Source organism: Mesoplodon mirus (genome assembly GCF_964341445.2).
Source record: "Mesoplodon mirus genome assembly, chromosome: 16".
Lineage (NCBI taxonomy): Eukaryota > Metazoa > Chordata > Mammalia > Artiodactyla > Ziphiidae > Mesoplodon > Mesoplodon mirus.
Genome location: NC_138992.1, coordinates 31,964,891 through 31,988,853, shown reverse-complemented (window position 1 = coordinate 31,988,853; position 23,963 = coordinate 31,964,891). Strand labels below are relative to the sequence as shown.

At 35.5% G+C, this 23,963-nt stretch overlaps 1 protein-coding gene and 1 pseudogene across 9 annotated transcripts in view; one reads left to right on the top strand and one right to left on the bottom strand.

Annotated features, from left to right (window-relative positions):
- The window catches only part of RIMS2 (regulating synaptic membrane exocytosis 2), a 587,388-nt gene that overhangs the window by 83,647 nt on the left and 479,778 nt on the right, over positions 1-23,963 (top strand). The window lies entirely within an intron of this gene.
- On the bottom strand, positions 15,695-18,917 carry LOC309791796 (actin-related protein 3-like; annotated as a pseudogene). Its single transcript has 3 exons — positions 18,870-18,917; positions 16,517-16,638; positions 15,695-16,467 (listed from the first exon to the last, which is right to left on the bottom strand). The product of its transcript is annotated as an actin-related protein 3-like (transcript).

Below are 23,963 nucleotides of genomic sequence, written 5' to 3'. Positions count from 1 at the left end.
TGGAAGATTTTCACCGTTTGATATTATGTGGAGCTGGGAGGTCTCTTGTGGACCAGTGTCCTGAAGTTGGCTCTCCCACCTCAGAGGCACAGCACTGACTCCGGGCTCCTCAATTTGGGATGATGTGTTGTCTATTCATGTATTCCGCAGATGCAGGGTACATCAAGTTGATTGTGGAGCTTTAATCCGCTGCTTCTGAGGCTGCTGGGAGAGGTTTCCCTTTCTCTTCTTTGTTCTCACAGCTCCTGGGTCTCAGCTTTGGATTTGGCCCCGCCTCTGCGTGTAGGTCGCCGGAGGGCGTCTGTTCTTCGCTCAGATAGGACAGGGTTAAAGGAGCAGCCTCTTCGGGGACTCTGGCTCACTCAGGCCGGGAGGGAGGGAGGGGCACGGAGTGTGGGGCAAGCCTGAAGCGGCAGAGGTCGGCGTGACGTTGCACCAGCCCGAGGCACGCCGTGCGTTCTCCCAGGGAAGCCGCCCCTGGATCCCGGGACCCCGGCAGTGGCGGGCTGCACAGGCTCCCGGAAGGGCGGTGTCCTGCTGCTGCTTTTTTCTATTATGATTTTTAAAGTAATAATTTAAAATATTACTGTGGCACTTTGATAGTCCTAATACAGCTGATATTATAAACCTAGGCTTATATCTGTTCTTTAAATTAGCTTACAATGATTTAGAGGTCTAGGGAGCTCTAATCTAATTTTCCACTATTACCCAGATGTCTGTGAATCAGACCTCACTGGTAAAATAAGCTTCAGTTAGGGAGACAACTTACTGCTTAGCTGTATCTATTAGGCTTGGTCATGTGGTAGCCAAGAGTCTTACTGCTTTTTTTTTTTTTTTTTGCGGTATACGGGCCTCTCACTGTTGTTGCCTCTCCTGTTGCGGAGCACAGGCTCTGGATGCGCAGGCTCAGCGGCCATGGCTCACGGGCCCAGCCGCTCCGCGGCATGTGAGATCTTCCCAGACCGGGGCACGAACCCGTGTCCCCTGCATCTGCAGGCGGACTCTCAACCACTGCACCACCAGGGAAGCCCCAAGAGTCTTCCTGCTTTTTAACCGGTGTTAGAAGAATAGAATTACAGAATGAGTGGTTACTAGACACACTTGCTCATGTGTTATAATTTCTTCATTTCTTTCAATTTACATGAAGCACCATGGAAATACTCATTTGTGTGTGCGTTCCTCAGTTGGTTAGTACTTAAGAAAAACAGACTTGCCGTGTTGAGTCAGTTCCATCTCTTTTGAGCCTAAAACATTGTTTTTAACAGTGATATCCGTGGATGATTCATTGGAACTCAGACTTATCCTTCGGAATGCCAGTCTCAAAATATACGCGATGTTACCCCACCCCACTCCCCAGTACCCCGTCACTAACATTTCTTACAAGGCATTCCTTGTTTTTATATTTTCATCGTATTTAGAAGGCAGAGTACCTGTGTTTTGTCTTGAGAAACTTATTCTCACTTGAAAACCCCAAATCTGTCTGTAATATGGAGAATCCTGCTAAAAATCATCATGCTGTGACAGGGCAGTCAGTGCCTATTATTTGTTATTTTTAAACCTTCTGATATAAGGCAGTAATACTTCTTCGTGCCTATTCTCAAGTTATCTCCTTAAATTTGAATAGAAGTGCCTTGTCCTCTATTTACTATGTTCATTCTTTATTTAGGTTTTAGTTCTATCTCCCTTCAGCCTCATTTTTTTCAGACTGAATTTTAAAAATCTGACCTGATTTCAGCCCCATTCCCTCATAGATATCAATTGATCTTGCCTTGGATCTTTTGTAACTACATATAATGTCTTTCTTAGGATAGAATGACTTAAAGAACGTAATATAAAATGTTGGTTTCAGTTTAGAAAAAAAAGATACCGTAATTCCTTTTGTTCAAGTGCATTTATGATATCGTCTTCTCGTGCTGATTCTGGCTGTAATAGAACACTGAGCTTTTCTGAATGATAGAGACCTTAGATGTGGAGAGATTTAAATTAATCCATCTAGTATTATATTACATATGATAGTTATATGTATATGTAATAATATATCTCATATTCCAGTTGAGTGATTTTTCTAGATTTTATATTTCCTTAGGCACAGTTGCTATAGATTGCTTTCTTTCCTGTGTGTGGGCCATACTTCCTTGTTTCTTTGCATATCTCCTAGTTTTTTGATGAAAACTGGACATAATATATTGTGATAGTTTTGGAATAAGATTCTCCCCCTTCCCCAGGGTTTGTTTTTGCTGTTTACTGTTGTTTGTTTGATGACTTTTCTGAACTAATTCTGTAAAGTCTGTTTTCTTTGTCATGGATGATCACTGAAATCTCTACTTGGTTAGCTTGGTGGTCAGCTAATGATTGGACAGAGATTTCCTTAAATGCCGGCAACAATTTTTGCTGAGGGTCTCTGTGTGGGTGTTGAGGCATGCCTTCAACATTCAGCCAAGCAGGTTGACAACTCTGCCTTTGCCTTCACTTCCTGCTTGCATTGTCCCAAAGGTCAGCCAGAGGTGAGAGCTTAGAGCCTTCTCCTGTTTTCCTGAGCAGAGGCACAGTCCTATGCACGTGTGTGGCCTTCTAGAATCCCAGGAATATGTTAGAGCTTTCAAAGCCCCTATGAACATGTCATTCCTTTTAAACTTTTTGGTTAGTCTATTATTTGCTCCAGTTGTTATCCACTGCCTCTAATTGTTTTTGACAAACTCCTCCAGGGAAAAGGCTTTTTTTTTGTATTGGGCGGGCTCCAAGTCAGGTAAAATAAGGACGGCCTTGCAAATGGGGCTCTTCCAGGGTACCACCAGACAGGTCAAATAACGACACTTCTCTGGGAAGGAGGCTTTGAAGGCCCTCCAGCCCTATTCTGCCCCTTCTTCCTGTTTTTTATTTTAGTGTGTATTCAACCTGTTTAGGTTAAATATGCACATTCTGGCCCACTTTTTTGGGTTATGATTAAAATGGCAGTTTAGTTTTTGAAACCTTTCCAGTGTTCTTCTGGTTTGCCTTACTTATGTGTTATCTAGAGGCCAATGTGGAACCTGGGTGGTATTTCACACTGTAGTTCTCAAACCTTTTGCTGTGTTAATTTTGGTTAGCTTTATGCACTGGCTGCACATAGATCTGCTGAGGACTTCCTATGCAGGTTTAGAAAATCCTTTCCTCTAATCCCTTCCTCTTGATAATCTTCCCTCCACTCTCCAGTTGGGAGGAAATGGTATTCTGCCTCATGATTACATCATGGAGATGGAGGACAGGGCACTTATCTTGCTGCAGCACCCAGAGTGGGGAGAAAAGGGTACCATTTCATTATTGCAGAGCAAGGATGCAAGACAGGCTCTGCTCAGAGTCTGTAGCTGGGAGAGGGACCTATTTCCTTATTACAGGATGAGGATAGAAGACTGGGCTCTTCTCATAGTCCCCACAGCTGGGGAGGGGTTACTGTGGAGATGCTAGACAGGGCTCTTCTCATAATCTCTGCAGTTGTAGGGCTTAGTGGAGAGTGGAGAGAAGTAATCTATCTTTCTTCATGCTCTTTGCCTGGAGTAGGGCAGGCACTGTAAATGTTCTGCTGGACTGCTTTTTTCCTGATCCTTTGTCTAGAGATATCAGGCTTTTCTTGGGACTTTTGTTGTTGTTGTGCCTGCTGGTGTTTCTGGGTTGTGGATCTCTTTAGTGCTTATGTTAGGATATATAGGACATGGGGGGAAAAAAAAAGGCCTCAGGTATCTCATTCCCAGAGGTTTTTCCTTGCGTCTCAAGGTTCTTATCCAGTCCACGTTCTTTTCTTTGTCTTCTAGTGTCTTCTGTCGGTTGCCTTTTGAATTTTATTGGGAGTTTAAAGATTGTAATTAGTAAGAGAAATCGGACGGTGTGTGTTTACTCCATCTTGTCTGGAATTAGACAGTTACTTTTCGTTCTCCTAATCTTTTGTTTTCTCACTATATTTGTTTACCCCAGTGCATTTCCATTCCTTATATAATTTGGCAATAATATTACATTAATTACAAAGAAGTTACAGATAATACTGGATTATGAAATTGTTAGATGGGTCTAGTTAATATGTATCCAGGCTCTCTGTAACTTTGGAGCACCAGTAGCCATGAAAAGAGTTGCAAATTAGGTACCCAGTTATATAAAGAAGCAGGTGCATTTAGGTTTTTCAAAGGCACTAGATTAGCATAAATTTGAAGCAACTGAAGTATGCTTTGTCTAAACGTAAAGCATAAAAAATGATTACTTTCTACTCTGAATAAAATGATCTCAACTCATTACTATTTTCTATTTGGATTTGACTATCATTATCTTACAGTGAGAGAACTCAGTTGTTCTCCATTGTAAAATTGAGAACTTTTAATTTTTTTGATGAACTGCTTAATTGTTATAATTTTTAGCTGATGTCCACATTTTTGTGGTTGCTGTCCTTTATTTGCCTTTACTTATGGACTTCTTTGTTATTATTACTATTATTATTGTTATTTTCTTTCTTGGCTTCTGCTAGTGTAGTACTTCTTCAGTGACTGCCCTATTAAGTTTCTATACAGATCAAAGAAAAATTGGCAGGAGCAAATGATTGTAATCAGTTGGTAATAGAAGAGGGTGACAGCTTAATAATCATGCTTTATTATGAATTGATTATCCTCAATCAATGAATCAAAATTCAAGTATTAAACTTTAACAATTATCTTAATAGAAATATCTGAAAGAGACATCCTCATGAGAGTTAATCATAAATTTAAATCTATCCCCTATGTTTCTGATAATGTACCACCTAAAGTATTAAAATACAGGGAAATTCATAATTCACTCATTCATTTAACATTTATTTTACACTTATTATATGACAGACATTGTGTTAGGTTTTGGAGTCACAAAAAAGAGTAAGACATGGTCCCTGTTCTTAAGGAGTTCATACTCTATTGAGGAATATAAATATTAAGAAATATTTATATTCCTGGTAGCGTGTATCCATGTGTGTATGTATGTGTGTGTATATGTGTATATTTAAATGTATATATATTTATAAAATAGTAATAATATATAATATATAAAAAAGTATGTACATATATACATACATATATATATGAATAGAATCATTGTAGAAGGCCAGCAGGTTTGCAGTCTATATGTATTTTATCAATGTACAACTATAAATGTTAATGTCAGACCTGTGTACACTCAATAAATATTTGAAATGTTAACTGAATTAACATAGATGATATTTACTCATTTTGCTTTTTCTTAAAAATCACTATACTCATTATTAAAACTGTGATCTTGAAGATATCATTTAAACTATATGATCTTTAGTTATCAATATGTTAAGTTAGGCTTTGTTAGAAATAATTCTGCCTCTGTATGTTGTTGTAAGAATTAAATTAATGCATGGGAGAGCATTTTATAAACTCTAAGGTACTATGTTAGTTAATATAAAGAATCCTATACTTGACTTTGTATATGAATACAAAGCCAAACAAAAGCAAAGTGTTCTATTTAAAATCCATTTTCTCATTTCTGCCTTTGCAGTACTCTGGCCTAGAATATAGCTCTCAAACTAGAATTTGAGTTCTTTGAGTAGCACCTACTCTAGTTCTAGACTGTAAGTAGTTCTAGGCAGTAAGTAGTTCAAGGCAGTAAGGATAGAGTAGTAACCAAGACAGATAATGACATATTCTGAGTCTTCATCTGTCTTGGTTACTACTTTATCCTTACTGCCTAGAACTATGCCTGGTATAGTAGGTGCGTAAAAAATATTTGTTGATGGACAGCTTTGCTTTGTAGTTAGAAGGTTTCATTATGCTCTGAAACAAACAAAACCCCTCAGCCCTTTACATACCTATCCCTTCCCCCCAACCAAAAAAAACAATTGTATATGTTAATAGAAGAATGAACAGGAAAGGTAGCCAGTGGAAGCAGGAAACATTAATTATATAAAAAAGTGTGACAAAACATAAACTCGAGTTCTGTAGGTATTGCATTTGAATCCTGTACTTTCCTTGACCCCTTCACATTCCTCCCCCTAAAAAGGGAACAGTGTTTTTCTGTACACTATTTTATTAATTTTTGTGTGGATATGTAGGTATAAATATGCATTGCTTAAAAATTAGAAAATAAAGATAAGTATAAAGATGAAAACCACTCATAAGACTCATCTTTAAAATGAGGATAATAATAGTACCTCTTTTAGAGTTAAGAGGGTTAAATGAGTTAATGTTAGTAAATTACTTAGAACAATGCCTGGTACATAGTGAATCACTATGTAGTTGTTTGTGTACTAAAATAGAATAAAATCCCACACGTGAATGACTTCCACTATTCAGATTATGCACATACACATATACGCCAGAGGTTAGATTATTTCTTTAAGAATTTTCACAGTGACAGTAAGGAAGAGAAATTCTGATAATGAACCTCGTTAGACAGCAAAGCAGAAATATAATCTTCCCCTTGTTTTTCTGAGAGTAAATGGCATCAATCAGTATTTAAATATAATTGGGTTTCCTTTCTTTTTCTTATTGATTTGTAAGAATTCTTTGAATATTCTAGACATTAATGCCTTTTTAATGTTGCAGATATTTTCTCCCAGTGTGTTACCTTCCTGTTATGATAGGCGTCCCATGTGTCCTTCATTAAACAGACATCTTTAATTTTTATGTAGTCAACTGTGTAATTTTTTACTTCATTGTCATATTAAGAAATCTTTATTCACTACAAGATGTTAAGATGTTTTCTCTATTTTCTTATGTTAGTTTTAAAGTTTTATCTTTTTCATTTAGTACTTTATAATCAATTTGGAATTTTTTTTTCTTTTAATGGTGTGAAGCAGGGCTTGTCAAACTACAGCCCCCAGTCCAAGTCTAGTTCAAATCTGGCTGAATTTTTGTACAGCCCATGAGTAAAGAATGGTTTTATATTTTTAAATGTTTAAAAAATCAAAGAATAATAATACTTTGTGATATGTGAAAATTATATGAAATTCAGTTTTTGGTATTTCATAAATAAAGCTTTATTGGAACACAGCCATGTTCTTTCATTTATGTGTTGTCTATGGCTGCTTTTCTGCTAAAATGGCAGTGTTGAGTATAGTTGCAACAGGGACTGTAAAGCCTGCAAAGCATAAAATGTTTACACTCTGGCCCTATAGAATAATTTGCTGACCTCTGGTATAAAGATATACATAATTTCACTTTTCCTCTTATAGTGAGTTTCTATGATATTATCAACCAAGACATTGCATTTTTTTCTTCCATTCATTTGTGATACTGCCTATTTTACAGATTTTGTTTTCTTTAATCACTATGACTTTGTGTTTTAGCCATTTAAACTGTAGGGGTCCTTAAAAGTGGGTTCCTTTTTACAATCAGCATCAACTTTTTCTTTTCTGGATTTAATTGATCAATATTTTCCTATTTGTGGTCCTTTTCTCTTAGGCATTAAGAACAGTCCCTCTTACACCCTTGTGCTGAAAGTCATCAGATGATGTTTATTTAATGTGATAAATCTGCCTAGAGGTAGAGGTCTGAAGTTGGTGACCTCCTTTAGTCCCTTCCTTTTTTTCATTTCTTTTTTTTTTTAAACTAAAGACCACTCTGGTTTAATTCTTATGTGTGTAACAAGGAAGTGAGTCAACATTTATTGAGAGTCCATTATGTGCCACTCAATGTACCACATGTTTTTATAATATTCCAAACATATAGAAACATGTGCCATGTATTTTCATCCATTATTTTATTTAATTCTAACTATCACTCTATGAGGTAGCTAGCTATTTTAGTTCCCATTTCTACAAGTGGATTATAAAATGGTTAAGTAACTTGCCAGGTAGTGAACATTGGAGCCAATATTCAAACCTCAGTCTGCTTGACTCCAAAGCCCATACTCTTCCATATAAAAACTGAAAAATTAAATTGGGAGATCATGTTATCAACCTCCAGTATGTCAGAACAAAATCCTCATCATCCTCATTGTCTTTGAGAGTGTCTTGTGGATAGGGGCAGACACTTAGTGTCTTTCTTTATTCCTTTTAAGTTTTTTTTCTGAAAAACCTCATTATGTTAAGTGCTCTCATATGTTGTGACAGCAGGTTCCTTTGTCAGCCATATCCTGTTCAGAATAAATAACCTGTGCTATGCCAGCATGATTTATTGCTGCTACTTCCTTTCTTTATGTTTTGAGTAATTTTATCATAAAAGGATATGAAGTGTTTTAGACATGTGCAAATGCCTGAGTGACTAGAGCAGTTCACCTGGCTGCTTGGCTACCTGCCTGTGGACAGTGCTTCATTTGATAGCAGAGACGGTAGGAGAACAAATTAGGATTTTTAAACAGGACCAGTATACTGAATCCTATCACCATTTCTCCTCTAACGACCTCCACAGAGAATTTACGGGTTTCAAAGGATCAGAGCACATATACATACGATTCTTCGAGCAATCTAAGTCACCGTGATGAGGACAGAAAGAGCAGGTTCCCTTGCTGAACAGGTGTTGCTAATTGTAAATCCCTTTTCTTGGGTACTTTGAAAATGGATTTTACATATCTATGTGTAAGATTAATCTTTAAACTGCCTATAAGCATAGGATACACTGGATGGTTTCTTCTTTTTTAAACCAGGTGATATCTTAAAAATATTATATATATTTTATTATGAGAAAATAGAATTACGTTAGAGGAGATTTGGAAAATAGAGGCAGGAATCTACCCACGATCTTGCTACTCTAATAAAAACAATAATAATATTTTGATGTATTTCGTGCTTGTCTTTAAAAAAATCTTATGCATTAAAAACCCAAAAAACTTAGAGCTAATCTTGCAGATAATATCTTAACGTCTCTTTTGGACCCAAGGTTGTATGATTTATAATGATGATGCCAAGGATTTTCAAAATGTGTATGTTTGTGTCATGGACTAATTTGTTGCCTTGTCCACTCTGAATTATTAATTCTTATAATTTACTATGGAAAAACAATTTTTCATTCTTCATGATTTATTTGGTTTTCTCAGTTATAAAAAGTAATGACCTTATTGTAAGCAATTTTTAAATTTTTGAGAAATGTGTTTTTCTCTACAAATCTCTAAAAATTAATGATAGTTTTAAAAAAATGTTTGATGCTATGGCAAATTACCATGTATTTTGGATTGTTTCTCTATATACAGACACTAAATGTATCATTTGTGGAATCAATTATTTTTGGTTTCCTTGATAGCACAGTTAATTAAGTCATACTCATATTTTATTATGTAATTTAGGTAGCTAGAAACTGTAGAGAGCCATTTTCAGTCTTATTTTTGCTACCATATATATATGACCAAAATGTACATAGAGGTCTCAACCATTCATCCACTCCTCCTGATATTTTTGAATGTTTACTGTGTGCCTAGTGTTGTTTAAAATTCTTGTCCCAAAGATGAATAAGACATAATCTCTGCTTTCAGGGGGCTCACTTACATAAAATTATTAGGTCTTTATGTGCTACATTTATTTAATATAAATGTTTTGGATATATTGGTTTACTATTTTATTGATTTATTTTCAGTACAGATACATAATATAATACAATGCAATATAATACAAAAGTTATAAAAATATGTTGTGAAAAGTTTCTTTTCCAAAAGGTTTCCCCATTTATCTGTTGTTCTTTGCTAAGGAGAATATATTCATAGAAATGAAATGCAAATAATTTAAAGGCAGGAATACCTGAAAAAGTTTGAATTTAGTTTTGAAAAGGAAATTCAGTTTTGAAAAGTGTACTTTCGTTTATTGAGTAACCACTATGTGCCAGGCACTTTCCAAATATCTTAATCTATCTAGTCTTGTCACAATTTTATTAATTACAAATGGAGGTTCAATGAAATAAAGTAAGTTGCTCATGATTCCATGAATATCAAGTAACATAGCTAAGAAATAGGAACTAGTTCTGTCTAAATTCTCCTGAGCCCATTCTCTTGGTTCATCAGCTATCTTACACAAATTAATGCTTTGGAATTTCAATTGAGTTTACATTAAAATGTTGTTGTTTTTCCCTCAGAAAATGGTTAGGAAATAGATTTTTACACTAAACTGATAATGATAAACTTGAGTAACTAGTGAAAGAAATTTGGGAAAAGATGTATGAAGAAAAGATTATAGTTTTTAAATGATACAGTCAATATTTCATAGCTTGTGTTAATTAAAAGAATAAATAAAAATCATCTTGTCTTGAATTTACATTCCATTATAGATTTACTGTCATCTATATATTTAACTTACAAAAAAATTTACGTTTGCATTCCCTGAGTAAATACTATGTGGCAGTGGGGGAACATCTTTTGGTGTTAGGGGGAGAACAATTTGGCATTGAAAAGTTGTCACATATATAATCCAGATTAATTATGTAACTTTTGTCCACTAAATTTAATATGGAAAGGACTTCAGCATTCATTGGCAATCACTTCATTGACTAACAGCTTGACAAATGTTCTCTTCCATTATTCATAAGCATAGTGGCTCATTTTTACAGACAAAGGTAGCAATAGCTAAGGTTCTGGAACCATCATTTCTAAAACACTGATTTGTTTGCTGTGAGTAACTTGCAAAAAAATTGGCCCATTTATAGGCATATACAAATGTTAAAATGTTTGGCATTCTATAGGAAGTTATGTGGTTATTAATGGAAATGTTCATATTTTTCCCCTGAATATGTCCAGATATTTTCATAGATCTTGTGGCAGAAAGTGCCTGGCCCATTTTAGGAACTGAAAGAAAGCCAGAGTGACTGACGTACAGATTAAATGGGGATCATGGAGAGATGTGGGCAGGTGGTGTAGCAGCTTTAAGTGCTGATGCAGAGGTAGGGGCAGAGGCAGCAAGAAAGTTTTTGGTCTCTATTCTGCCTTATTTCATTTTGTTTACATTTATATTAGAGAGTAGAAGTCTTTCACTATGTGGTCTCTTTTCTTTGCCCCTTCTCCCTTTTTTGTAATTCTGATATTATAAATATTTGGTGGCTTAAGTTTTATTTTAATATCGTTTCATAATATCCTTAGCCTCCTCTTTCTTTAGACATTGGTTCCCTTCTAAGGTCTGTGATATAGCTGGGCTGCTTCCTTGAATTAACTTTCCCAGAGTAGGATCTTCCAGACTTTACGCTAGAGGACATATGCTTGGCTGCTAGTGCCATGTTGTTAAGCTAGAGTCTTAACATTCATTATATAAGATTTTACTTATTTTCTCTGTGTTCAGTATATTGCTTTTGCCCTCATCTCTGCTGGTATCCCCTAGTTAATCCCTCTCTGTTTTACCCTCTCCAGAGAAGATGCTGTTAAGCTTCTGCTGAGGCTGGGGAGAGGCATGGAGTGAGTGCAGGAATTTGGGTCCTAATCTTGTTCTTAAAGAGACTTTCAACTTGATTTTAGTCCCATTTTTACTCTTCACTTCTAGAGATACCTGGTGTAGCCAATTTTTGTGACTAATGGGGTTCCAGGATGTTAATTTGCTTCTTTGCTTTCTTCACTGCTACTTCAAGATTCAGCTTTGTTGGGCCTGCTGAAGTCAGTTACACTTGTCTGTCTGCTTTGCAGCTCAGTAAATTTTGCTACCATTGGATCTGTTAGGGTCCATGGCAGGCTGCCCCAAAATATGCCTCAATGCATATTGATTATTTTGAATTAAAGTGACTTGAGAAACAGCTGGTGAGAAAAAAAAATGATGTTTAAAAAAATACTATGAGCTGCCTCTTTCCCCCTAAAAGCATGGAAATAAACCTCCCATGTGAAGGTATCCTCCCTATACCAGGAGGGTAGAAAGAAAGCATCCTTATCAACAGTTAGGGAATTCAAGACTAAGAGACCTGTATAAACAAATTTTATTACGTCTTCATGAGCCTGCAACCCCAAGCACAAGTCCTTTTGTTTTATTAAATCTTCGCAAATAATTGTTTCTTTGTCTAAAAATGATAAATACACAGCCTGCTTTCGTTACTTCAGAGGAACCTTTTCTATGGGACCTTCATGCATATGAATTAAATAGTTTTTTTTCCTCCTGTTAATCTGTCTTATGTCAATTTAATTATTAGACCAGCCAAAAGAACTCAAGAGGAGTAGGGAGGAAATTTCCTACTCCCTGACAGATCCTAACCCGTTCCATTGATAAACAAACAAAACACTATTATTGTTTCTTTGGGATAGTTTTTGGGAGAGAATGAAACCAAATGCTTGTGTTCATAACTCCACTCTTGGTTAATCTAATAATTTGAGCATAATAGCTCTGGTTTATTAATTATATTCTAGCTATCTACCTATTATCATCATCGTCTTTATTCTTCTCTCCCTCCCTCTTTCCTTCTATTTATCTATCATCTAGTTTTGTCTACTTGTTTTAGTAGTTTCTGAGATGGCTGTGTTTACATTTTCAGTTATAATTGCTGATTTTTCTGTTTATTCCTGTAGATTTGTTTATTGCTTGATGTATTTGGGTACATATATGAGTATGCTGGATATACTTTATTTTGTTGTTTCTTTTACAGATACAGATAAGTAATTCTTTGTCCCCTTAACTGTTTGGTCAGCTATCAGTCAGGGTCCAGTCAGGAGATACAAAAATTTCAAAAGGGAAGTGTTCATATAACAAGTGAACTATTTATAGGGAATTAAGTGCTAAACAGAGATAAAAGAGAATGCCCTAGGACTGAAGGAGTACTCAAGGAAAGAATAAACTTGGAAGCCAGGGTCCCTCCTCAAGGTTGGATTCAGAACTTGTTGGAGAGGATGGAGTTGTAGCCCATTGGATAGTGGAGAGAGGTTTGTTATTGCCCTGGGCCAGAGCTGGCCATTGTCAGTAGCAAGGATGGTGGGAGGAGAACCACAATCTGTGGCTGGCAGGTTGAAAGCCTTTCCACTTGGGTGCTTGGCAGGATGAGGGTGGTGGGCAGGTTACCAAGGGCCAGCACATTTGTAGGTAGGAAGCCCTCAACTGGAGGCTATTGGGAGTGAAACTGCTTGCTGGGGTATTGATGAAGTTCACCAAAAATCTGCTTTGGGGGAGTACTGTTGAACTTTCTGGGAAGTGGGCTGGGGTACTGGCTGACTTCCTAGAAAGCTGCTAGCAATTCACCTGTTTAATGTGCTGTTGAATTCTATGAGAAACTGGATGAACACCCTCAGAACTCACTGGATATCCACTCTTGGGGGTCTCTGCTGAACTCACCACTGAGAAGCCAGTTGGGATTCCCATGGACCTTATTGGGAAGCTGCCCATGCAGTGCTGCTGACCTCTAGTTTTGTTCTTAGAGTGTTTGCCATTATCTTGAGACCCATAGTCATGCTTACTTACACACCCAAGTATAGTGCAGAGCTTTGCTCTTCTTTGAAAGCATGAACAGACAGTACAAAGAAAAGGAAACACATAGTAAAATAAGTGAAAATTAAAATTTCAATAAAATTGATAAAGATTAAAAAGTTGGATACATTGTCTTGTTGAGGTTGTGGGAACAACATTTTCATACACTGTTAGTGGAAATAGAAATTAATACAACTTTAGAGAGGGCAATTTGGAATATTGAACAAAATTTGAAATGTTCCTCAATTCTACCACAAGGAAATTATCCTAGAGGTATACTTGCACATATGCAATGTGACATGTACAAAAATATGTTTATAATAGCAGAAGTTTAGCTATAATCTGGTTAAATAAGTTGTGGCATATCCAGACAAAGTAATAATGAATTCATTAATATAAATGTGATAATTCTATATACACCAATACAGAAAAAAATCCAAGATATACAAGTAAGATAAAATTAAGGTACAGACCATTTGTGTAAAAATCATATGTCTATATAATATCTGTCAGAATATACAGAAGAAAATGTTGCTAACAAGAACACGAAGCAGGAGGAAAGCAAACAGAAAGCACACATTTTGAAAAAACAGGAAAGTACACGTTCTTTCTGTTCCAGTCTTGTAGTCTCCCACTAGCACCTCCTAATGGCAGAGCCTACTATAGGTCCAGCTGACAAAGCAGAAGTGGGTGGTGGGTGATATCACAGCATCAGAATCAGAGTCAAGTATAGAGGGTGGGTTTGGAGCTGAGAAAAAATAACTCAATAACTGGCACATCTTATCTGTTTCAGAACTCCGATCAGATGATACATGTTTTCTAGTTTGTTGTTCTGCTTTTTAGGTTGTAGGCCATAGTAGATTCAGCCTGCCACAGTCATGATATATTATCCTTTTTATATTTTGCTGGATTCAGTTTGCTGATCGATTAAGGATTTTTGCATCTGTGCTTATAGGGGATGTTAGTCAGTAGTTCCCTTTTCTTTTTTTTTTTTTTTGCGGTACGTGGGCCTCTCACTGTCGTGGCCCCCGTTGGGGGCGCGCAGGCTCAGCGGCCATGGCTCACGGGCCCAGCCGCTCCACGGCATGTGGGATCTTCCCGGACCAGGGCACGAACGCGTGTCCCCTGCATTGGCAGGTGGACTCTCAACCACTGCGCCACCAGGGAAGCCCGAGAATGAGTTTTAAAAGTGTTCCCTTGGCTTCCCTTTCTGGGAAATTGTAGAGTATTGGTATCATTTCCTCTTTAAATGTTTGGTAGAATTCACAGATGGAACCGTCTGGAACTTGGTGATTTCTGCTTTGCAAGGTTATTAGCTATCGATTCAATTTCTTTAGTAGATGTAGACCTATTCAGATTATCTGTTTCTCCTTGTGTGAACTTTTGTAGATTGTATCTTCCAAGAAAATGGTCCATTTCATCAAAGTTATTAAATTTCTTGGCATAGAATTCTTCTTAACATTTTAAAAATCATTTTTAATGTCATGGAATCAGTAGTGATGGACTGTCTTTTATTTCTGTTATTAGTAATTTGTGGCTTCTCTCTTTTACTTGACTAATCTAGATAAGGGTTTATCATTTTATTGGTCTTTACAAAGAGGCAGCTTTTGGTTTTGTTGATTTTTATCTGTTGATTTCATATTTTAAATTTCACTGACGTCTGCTCTAATTTTTTTTTTGAAGAAAATAGACTTATTAACTTAAAAGAACTTGAAACAAATGTTCAAAAGAAATTTGTGCCTTTATTAGAATGGTGTTAGGCTTTAAAAATGACCAATTTTGGTAATCAAATGATTCATTTTTTTGAATAAGAAATGACACTAGAACTGCAATACTGGTCCAACAGTCTTATTTTTACTTTTCCTTTACAGCAAGAAACAGAATGAGAATTAAACAGAAAGCACTGGCAGGCATCAGTTAATCCAAGATAATAGTTTCTTAGTTCCAAAAGCACTTGCAAAGAAAACCATGGTGGGACACAAGGTATGAAAGCAATTCATAATAACTGGAATCCCTTGAGCGTGTGTCTTCACCAAGTGTCATAGGCTACTTTTTGAATTTGTCCTTTACTTGGTCACTTTTTTTCCCTCAAATACTAGTTTTCCTGTGACTTTTCCCTGAAAGTGTAAAAAGTATGAAATACAAACAAGGTTTTGCATTGTACACTTAGAAGTGTACAATTCAAGCATTACAGAGCTATCTACATACCCTCAAGTCTTGGCTAATTCAATAGTATAGAACCTATCAGGGCACAGAAAGAACTAACACCTGCTTCTTTTTGTTACACATACAATTCAAATATTGAATCTGAAGAAAAACATTTAATCATTTTGTCTCTCCTCTACATTCCCATGTTGATAAACTTACTAAAATATTCCTGTGTAATTTAGTTTGGTCTTATTATTTCAAGTCAGGGTTATTATTTCAAGTCTTATTATTTCAAGTCAAAACCAGCCATCCAGACAAAAAAGGCAATCAGAAGGATTATTTCTTCCTCACTTCCCTAACCCCAGTGACTACGAAGTTAATTTTATGACTTAACTCCAAACACTGGATAGTGATGACAAATGCTAGGCCCAATTTCTTCATAATCCTTTTTGGTGTGGCATACATGGTAGAATTCAGGTGTAGAAGCCAGCATGGATCCTCCAAACCACATTGCATTTGACTGCATTTTGGGTGTGATGACTTGTACATCGATAGGTTTTCGTGTCAGTCTACCACCACTCAGTTCCTCACTTACTTTCAGCCTGGCATCTCCAGTTCTTTTCAAATCTCTTTGCAAATGATGCCCAAAGTCCCTGAACATGGTTGAATCTCCAGAGAGGACAATATTCTTGTTGAGAGGATCTATGACATCAGTAGGACAATTGTGATTATTTACTTCATCTACAACTTCTGAGATAGTTTGAGTAAAGCCTGGATTAGCAAACTCTAGATAAAAAAAAGTCACGTCCCAAGAATCTCTCAATAACCAACACCAATGGAGAATTCTTTCTTTGAGATAACATTGATTCCAGTATACTGTTTAATCCACTTTGCTCCATCTGTGTCATACTTGTTAAATTCTTTGACCAAATCTGGGCAAGCATAACTATAGTGCTCCTTTAACATTCCCAAGGATTTCTCTGATGGATTCTTACTTTTCCATCTCTCAGCAATTGCTGAATAAAATGTTATATTACATACATATAAAATATGTTATATTACATCCTGTGTTATATACACAGCTGTTATATTACAGCTGTGCTTAATACAGCTGCCAATTACATATACCCTTCAGCCACAGGGATGACATGGGTGACACTGTCTCCACTGTCTATTACCGTATTGCTCTAATTTTTATTATTTCTTTTCTTCTGCTTGTTTTAGATTTAATTTACTCTCCCCCCCCCCCAGTTTCCTAAGGTGGAAGTTTATTTTATGGATTTTAGATCTTTCTTTTTTCCCTAACGTATGCACCCAATGCTAGAAATTTCCATCTAAGCACATATTTAGCTGCGTCTTGCAAATTTTGATACATTTTTATTTTCACTTCAGGTGAAATATATTCATAATATTTCACATTTCTTTTGAGAATTCTTTGACCCTTGTGTTATTTAGAAATGTATGGTTTAATCTCCAGATATTTTTGGATTTCCTACTACTGTTCCATAATTGATTTCTAGTTTAATTTGACTGTGAACTCAAAGCGTACTTTGTATAATTTGTATTCTTTTAAGTTTGTTGAAGAGTGTATTATGGCTTAGAATGTGGTCTGTCTTGGTGAATATTCCATATGAGTTTAAGAATAATGTGTATTCTGCTATTACTGGATGAAGTACTATAGAATGTCAGTTAGATCTGTTTTATTGATGATGCTATTAAGTTCAGCTATATCCTTGCTGATTTTCTGCCTACTGGATTTGTCAGTTACTGATAGAAGTGCGATGTCTTTAACTCTAATAAAGGATTTGTATATTTCTTGTGCCTCTTGTATTTTGACATTTTTTTCCTCTTGTATTTTGATATTCTATTGTTAGGCTCTGCAAATTAAGGATTATTATGTATTCTTGGGAAATTCTCCCCTTTATCATTATGGAGTGCCCCTCTTTATCTTTGATAATTTTCCTTGCTCTGAAGGTCACTGTCTGAAATTAATATAGATTCTCCAGCTTTCTTTTTATTAGTGTTAGCATGGTATACCTTTCTTCATGACTTTACTGTGTCTTTCTATTTAAAGTGGTTTCTTGTAGAAAATACATTGTTGGTGCTCTCTCTATTTTTTTGTGTACTTTGACAGTTTCTACCTTTTAATTGGTGAATTTAGATCATTCACATTTAAAATGATGATTGATATAATTGGATTAATAGCTATCATATTTGTAACTGTTCCAATCATTGCCTTTGTTCTTTATTTACTTTAGAGTTCAGCATTTTATATGATTTGATTCCATTTTCTTTCCTCACTTTGCATATGAATTATACTTCCTTTTTTAAAAATAATGTTTTCTAATGGTTGCTGAAGAGTTTGAAACTGATTCAATAATTTACAACTAATCCAAGCCTACTTTCAGATAACACTATATCACCTCAGGGGTAGTATAAGTACTTTATAAAAGAGTATTCCTAATTTTCCCCTCTTGTACCTTGAAAGTTGGTATCATTCATTTCACTTATCCCTAAGCTATAATCATTAAATACAATGTTACTACTATTATTTTGAACAAACTTAGATCAATTAAGAATAAGAAAAAGAAAATATTTTATTTTGCTCTCATTTATTCCTTCACTAATGCTCTTCCTATTTTTTATATAGATGTTTCCAACTTATATCATTTTCTTCTCCCTTTTTTTTTTTTTTTTTTTTTTGCTGTACGCGGGCCTCTCACTGTTGTGGCCTCTCCCGTTGCGGAGCACAGGCTCCGGACGCGCAGGCTCAGCGGCCATGGCTCACGGGCCCAGCCGCTCCGCGGCATGTGGGATCCTCCCAGACCGGGGCACGAACCCGCATCCCCTGCATCGGCAGGCGGACTCTCAACCACTGCGCCACCAGGGAGGCCCTTCTTCTCCCTTTTTTTACACTCTTTGCAAGGCTGGTCTATTGATGACAAATTCCCTCAATTTTTCTTTGTCTGAGTAGGTATATTTCTCCTTCACTTTTGAAGTGAATAATTTCACTGGACACAGAATTCTAGGTTAGTGGGTTTTTTTTCTTTCAACAATTCAGATATTTTATTCCACTTTCTTTTTGCTTGCATGGTTTCTGAAGAGAAGTCCAAAGTAATTCTTATGTTTGTTTCTCTGTAGGTAAGGTGTTTGTCTTCTTTTTGGCTTCTTTCAGAATTTCCTCTTTGGTTTTCTGCAGTTTGAATAGGATTTGCCTAGGTGTAAAAAAGTTTTTTTATATTAATTCTGCTTGGTGTTCCTCATGCTTCCTAGATCTGTGGCTTAGAGTCTGTCATTAATTTTGGAAAGTTCTCAGTCGTTATTACTTCAAGATTCTTCTGCTTGGTGTTCCTCATGCTTCCTAGATCTGTGGCTTGGAGTCTGTCATTAATTTTGGAAAGTTCTCAGTCGTTATTACTTCAAGTTTCTTCCGTTCCTTTCTTTCTTCTCCTTCCAGCATTCCCATTGCATGTATATTATACCTTTTTGTAATTATCCCACAGTTCTTGGACATTCTGTTCCATCTTTTTCTTTCTTTTCTCTCTGTGCCTTTCAGTTTTAGAAGTTTTTATTGACATATATTCAAGTTCATTTATTTTTTCTCAGCTGAGTGTAGTCTACTGATGAGTCCATCACAGGCATTCTTCATTTTTGTAACAGTGTTACTTATCTCTAGAGCTTCCTTTTCATTCTTTCTTAAACAATTTATTTCTCTGCTCACAGTACCCATCTGTTCTTGCACATTGTACACTTTTTCCATTAGCACCTTTAACATATTAACTGTATTTATTTTGCCCAATTCCAGTTCTCTGCCTTATCTGAGTCTGTTTCTGATGTGTGCTTTGTCTCTTCAGACTGTTTTTTCTTGCCTTTAGAATGCCTTGTATTTTTTGTTGAAAGCTAGACAAGGTTTGTTGGGTAAAAGGAACGTAGGTAGATAGCCCAGTAGATAGTCCTTTAGTGTGGCAGATTTTATATTTATCTGGCAGTGTTTACTAATTGGTGTAACTGTGGTGCCAGAGGCTAAAAATTTCCTCTATTGTCCTTAACTTTTTTCCAATTTTTTTTTGTGGTAAGATATACAAACATAAAATATTCCATCTTAACCACTTTTAAGTGTATAGTTCAGTTTCACTAAATACATTCTTAATGTATTTATGCAGGAATGCATTACTACCAACCATCTCAAGAATGCTTTCATGTTGTAAATGTGTCATACACCATGACCAAGTGGGAATTATCCCAGTGATACAAGGATGGCTCAATTATCTGTGAATCAGTGTGATCACATAAATCAATGTGATACACCACGTTAACAAATTGAAGAATAAAAATCATATGATAATTTTACTAGATGCAGAAAAAGCTTTCAACAAAATTCAACATCCGTTTATGATAAAAACTCTCAACCATGTGGGTATAGAGGGACGATACTGCAAGATAATAGCTGCCGTATATGACAAACCCACAGCTAACACATCATACTCAGTGACGAAAAGTTGAAATCATTTTCCTCTAAGATCAAGAACAAGACAAGGATGCCTACTCTCACCACTTTATTCAACATAGTATTGGAAGTCCTAGCCACCGCAATCAGACAAGAAAAAGAAATAAAAGAAAATCCAGATTGGAAAGGAAGAAGTAAAACTATCACTGCAAATGACATGATACTATATATAGAAAATCCTAAAGATGTCACCAGAAAGCTATTAGAACTCATCATTGAATTCAGTAAAGTTACAGGTTACAAAATTAATATATAGAAATCTGTCACGTTTCTATACACTAACAAAGAACTATCAGAAAGAGAAATTAAGAAAACAATCCCATTTACAATTGTATCAAAATGAATAAAATAGCTAGGAATAAGTCTAACCAAGGACATAAAAGACCTGTACTAAGAAAACTATGACATTGATGAAAAAAATTGAAGATGACACAAACAAATGGAAAGACATACTTGCTCATGGATTGGAAGAATATTGTTAAAATGACCATACTCCTCAAGGCAATCTACAGATTCAGTACAGTACTCATCAAAATACCAATGACATTTTTCACAGAACTAGAACAAATAATTCTAATATTTGTATGGAAACACCAAAAACTCCAAACAGTCAAAACAATGTTGAGAAAGAAGAACAAAGCTGGAGATATCACAGTCCCTGATTTCTTCTAAGAATTTTATAGTTTTAAGTATTAAATTTAGGTCTTTGGTTGATTTTGAGTTAATATTTGCATATGATATTAAGCAAGGATCTAACTTCATTCTTTTTCATGTGGATAACTAAATTTTCCAACACCATTGTTGAAAAGCCTGTCCTTTCCTCATGGAATGGTCTTGGCACACTTGTCAAAATCCAGTTGACTTTATGTATATATGGCATTTATTTCTGGGCTCTCTATTGTATTCCGTTGGTCTATGTCTGTCTTAATGCCAGTACCACACTGATTACTGTACCTTTGTTGTAAGTTTTGGAATCAGGAAGTGTGATTCCTGTATCTTAGTTCTTACTTTTCAAGATTATTTTGGCTATTTGGGCTGACTTGAGATTCCATATGAATTAAGGATGACTTTTTGTATTTTGGCAAAAACATCATTGGGATTTTGATAAGGACTGCATTGAATCTATAGATTGCTTTGTGTAGTATTTAGATATTGATCTGTGGTTTTCTTTTCATGTAGCATCTTTGTGTGGCTTTGGTATTGTGGTATTGGTGATCTCAAACAATGTGTTAGGGAGTGTTCCTTCCTCTTGAATTTTTGGGAAAGTTAGAGAAGGATTGGTATTAGTTCATTTTTAAATGTTTGGTAGAATTCACCAGTGAAGGCATCAGGTCTAGAGCTTTTCTTTGTTGAGATTTTTGATTAATGATTCAATCTTTTTACTAGTTAGAGGCCTATTCAGATTTTCTCTTTCTTTGTGATTTCTTGGTATGTTTTGTGTTTGTAGGAATTTGTTCATTTCATCTAGGCTGTCCAATTTGTTGGCATAAAGTTGTTATAGTACTCTCATATTCCTTTTTATTTCTGTAGAACAGTAGTAGTGTTATCACTTCCATTTATGATTTTAGTAATTTGGTTCTTTTCTCCTTTTTTCTTAGGCCATCTAACAGAATTTTTCATTTTGTTAATCTTTTCAAAGAACTAACTTTTAGTTTCATTGAGTTTCTCTATTGTATTTTTTTTCTATTTCATTTATCTCTGCTGTAATTTTTATTATTTCCTTCCTTCTGGTGGCTTTGGGTTAATTTGTGTTTCTTTTTCTAGTTTCATAAGTGCAAAATTAGGCTCTTGCTTTGAGGTCTTTCTTGCTTTTTAATGTATGGATTGGCCAAAGAGTTTGTTCAGGTTTTTTTTGTATCACCTTACGGAAAACCCCAAATGAACCTTTTGGCCAAGCCAATAATTGTTTATAGCTATAAATTTCTTGCTTTGCACTGCTTAACCACATCCCATAAATTTTGGTACATTTTTTGTTTTGTTTTGTTTTCATTTTTCTCTGAGTATTTTCTAACTTCCCTTGTATTTTCTTTTACCCATTGTTTTTAAAGTGTATGTTGTTTAATTTCTACAAATATGTGATTTCTCTGGTTTTCCATTTCTCACTTTATCCTGTTGTGTTTGAAGAAGATATTAGGGTGGCCAACAATTTCATTCAGGTTTTTCCATAACATCATATGGAAACACCCGAATGAACTTTTTGGCCACCCCAGTACTTTATGTGATCTCTATCTTTTAAAGTCTACTGAGACTTAATTAGACATATGGTCTCTCCTGGAAGATGTCCCATTTCCACTCAAGAAGAATGTGTTTCCTGTTCTTGTTGAGTATTGTATTCTATATGTTTGTTTGACTTAGTTGGTTTATTGTGTCTTGGTATGGGTCTCTTTGATTTCATCTTTTGTGGAATTTGTTCATTGTCTTTAATGTTTATATTAATGTATTTCATCAAATTTGAGAAAATTTCAGCCATTGTTTCTTCAAATATTCTTTCTCTCTCCTCCTCTGGAATTCCCACATCAAACCTATATCTGCTTAGTGGTATCCCACAAGTCCCTTAGACTGTCTTTTCTTCAATCTGTTTTCTTCCTGTTCTTCAGATTCAGTACTTTTCATTGTTTCATCTTCAAGTTCACTGATTATTTCTTTTCCCTTCTCAAATCTGCCTCTGCATCCTTCTAGTGAATTTTTCATGTACGTTTTTGTACTTTTTTGGGAAGGGGGAAATTTGTCTGGTCTAATAATTGACACAAGGAAGATTAACAGAAAAAAAATTTTTAATTTGTATGCACAGAGGTCTCATAGAAATGGAACACCTGAAGTGACCAAGGCAGGCTGTTTATTAAAAAAAATAATTTTAGACAAAGAAACAATCATTTGTGAAGATTTAACAAAGGGGCTTGTACTTGTGGTAACAGACTAATGAAGAAGTCATACAGATTTTTTTATACAGCTTTCTTAGCCTTGAATTTCTTAATTCTGTTGATAAGGATGCTTTCTATACTTTGGGTTTGGGGGGATACTTTCACATTGGAGATTTCTTTCTTGCTTTCAGGGGGAAAAAGAAGGATCAGAGTGTTGTTTTCTTTTAAGTATTGTTTTTTTTTTTTTTTCTCACTGACTGATTCTCAAGTAACTTTAATTCAAAATAATCTATATGCCGTTGTGGCATGTCTTGGGGTAGCCTGCTCTCAGTCCCAACAACTTTCAGTCCAGAATCCTTTTTGGGTTCTTTTTAGGTTTTCTGTCTCTTTATTGGTATTTCCATTTTGTTCACAGATTGTTTTCTTGACTTTCTCTACATCGTCAGTTTTTTGAGCATTTTGAAGATGATAGTTTTATTTTTTATTTTAAATTTTTAAAATTTTTAAAAATTAATTTTTATTGGAGTATAGTTGCTTTACAATGTTGTGTTAGTTTCCACTGTACAGCAAAATGAATCAGCTGTACATATACATATATCCCTTCTTTTTTGGGTTTCCTTCCCATTTAGGTCACCATAGTACATTAAGTAGAGTTCCTTGTGCTATACAGTATGTTCTCATTAATTACCTATTTTATATATAGTATCAATAGTGTATATGTGTCAATTCCAATCTCCCAATTCCTCCCCCCAACCCCACCAATGTTGTTTTAAAGTCTTTGTCTAATAGATATGCCAGGTGTTTTTCAGGGCCAGTTTTTGTTGTTCCTTTTTTTCCTTTGAGTGGCCCATACTTTCTGTTTCTCAGTGTGCCTTGTGACTTTTTTGTTGGAAACTGGACATTTGAATCTAAATATGTGGTAACTCTGGAGATCAGATTCTCACCTTTCACTAAGTTTTATTATTTTCTGTTATTGTTTTTATTTTATTTTATTCTTTTTTGTTGTAGGCTGTCTCTGTGCTGAGGATCAGGTTGTGTTATAAACTTAAGGTCTTTTCTGAATCTGTTCCTTTCCCTGGGCAAATGTGATTTTCTGTTTTCTCTCATATACGCAGTTGCTTTTGAATGTTTCAGTCTTTAACGT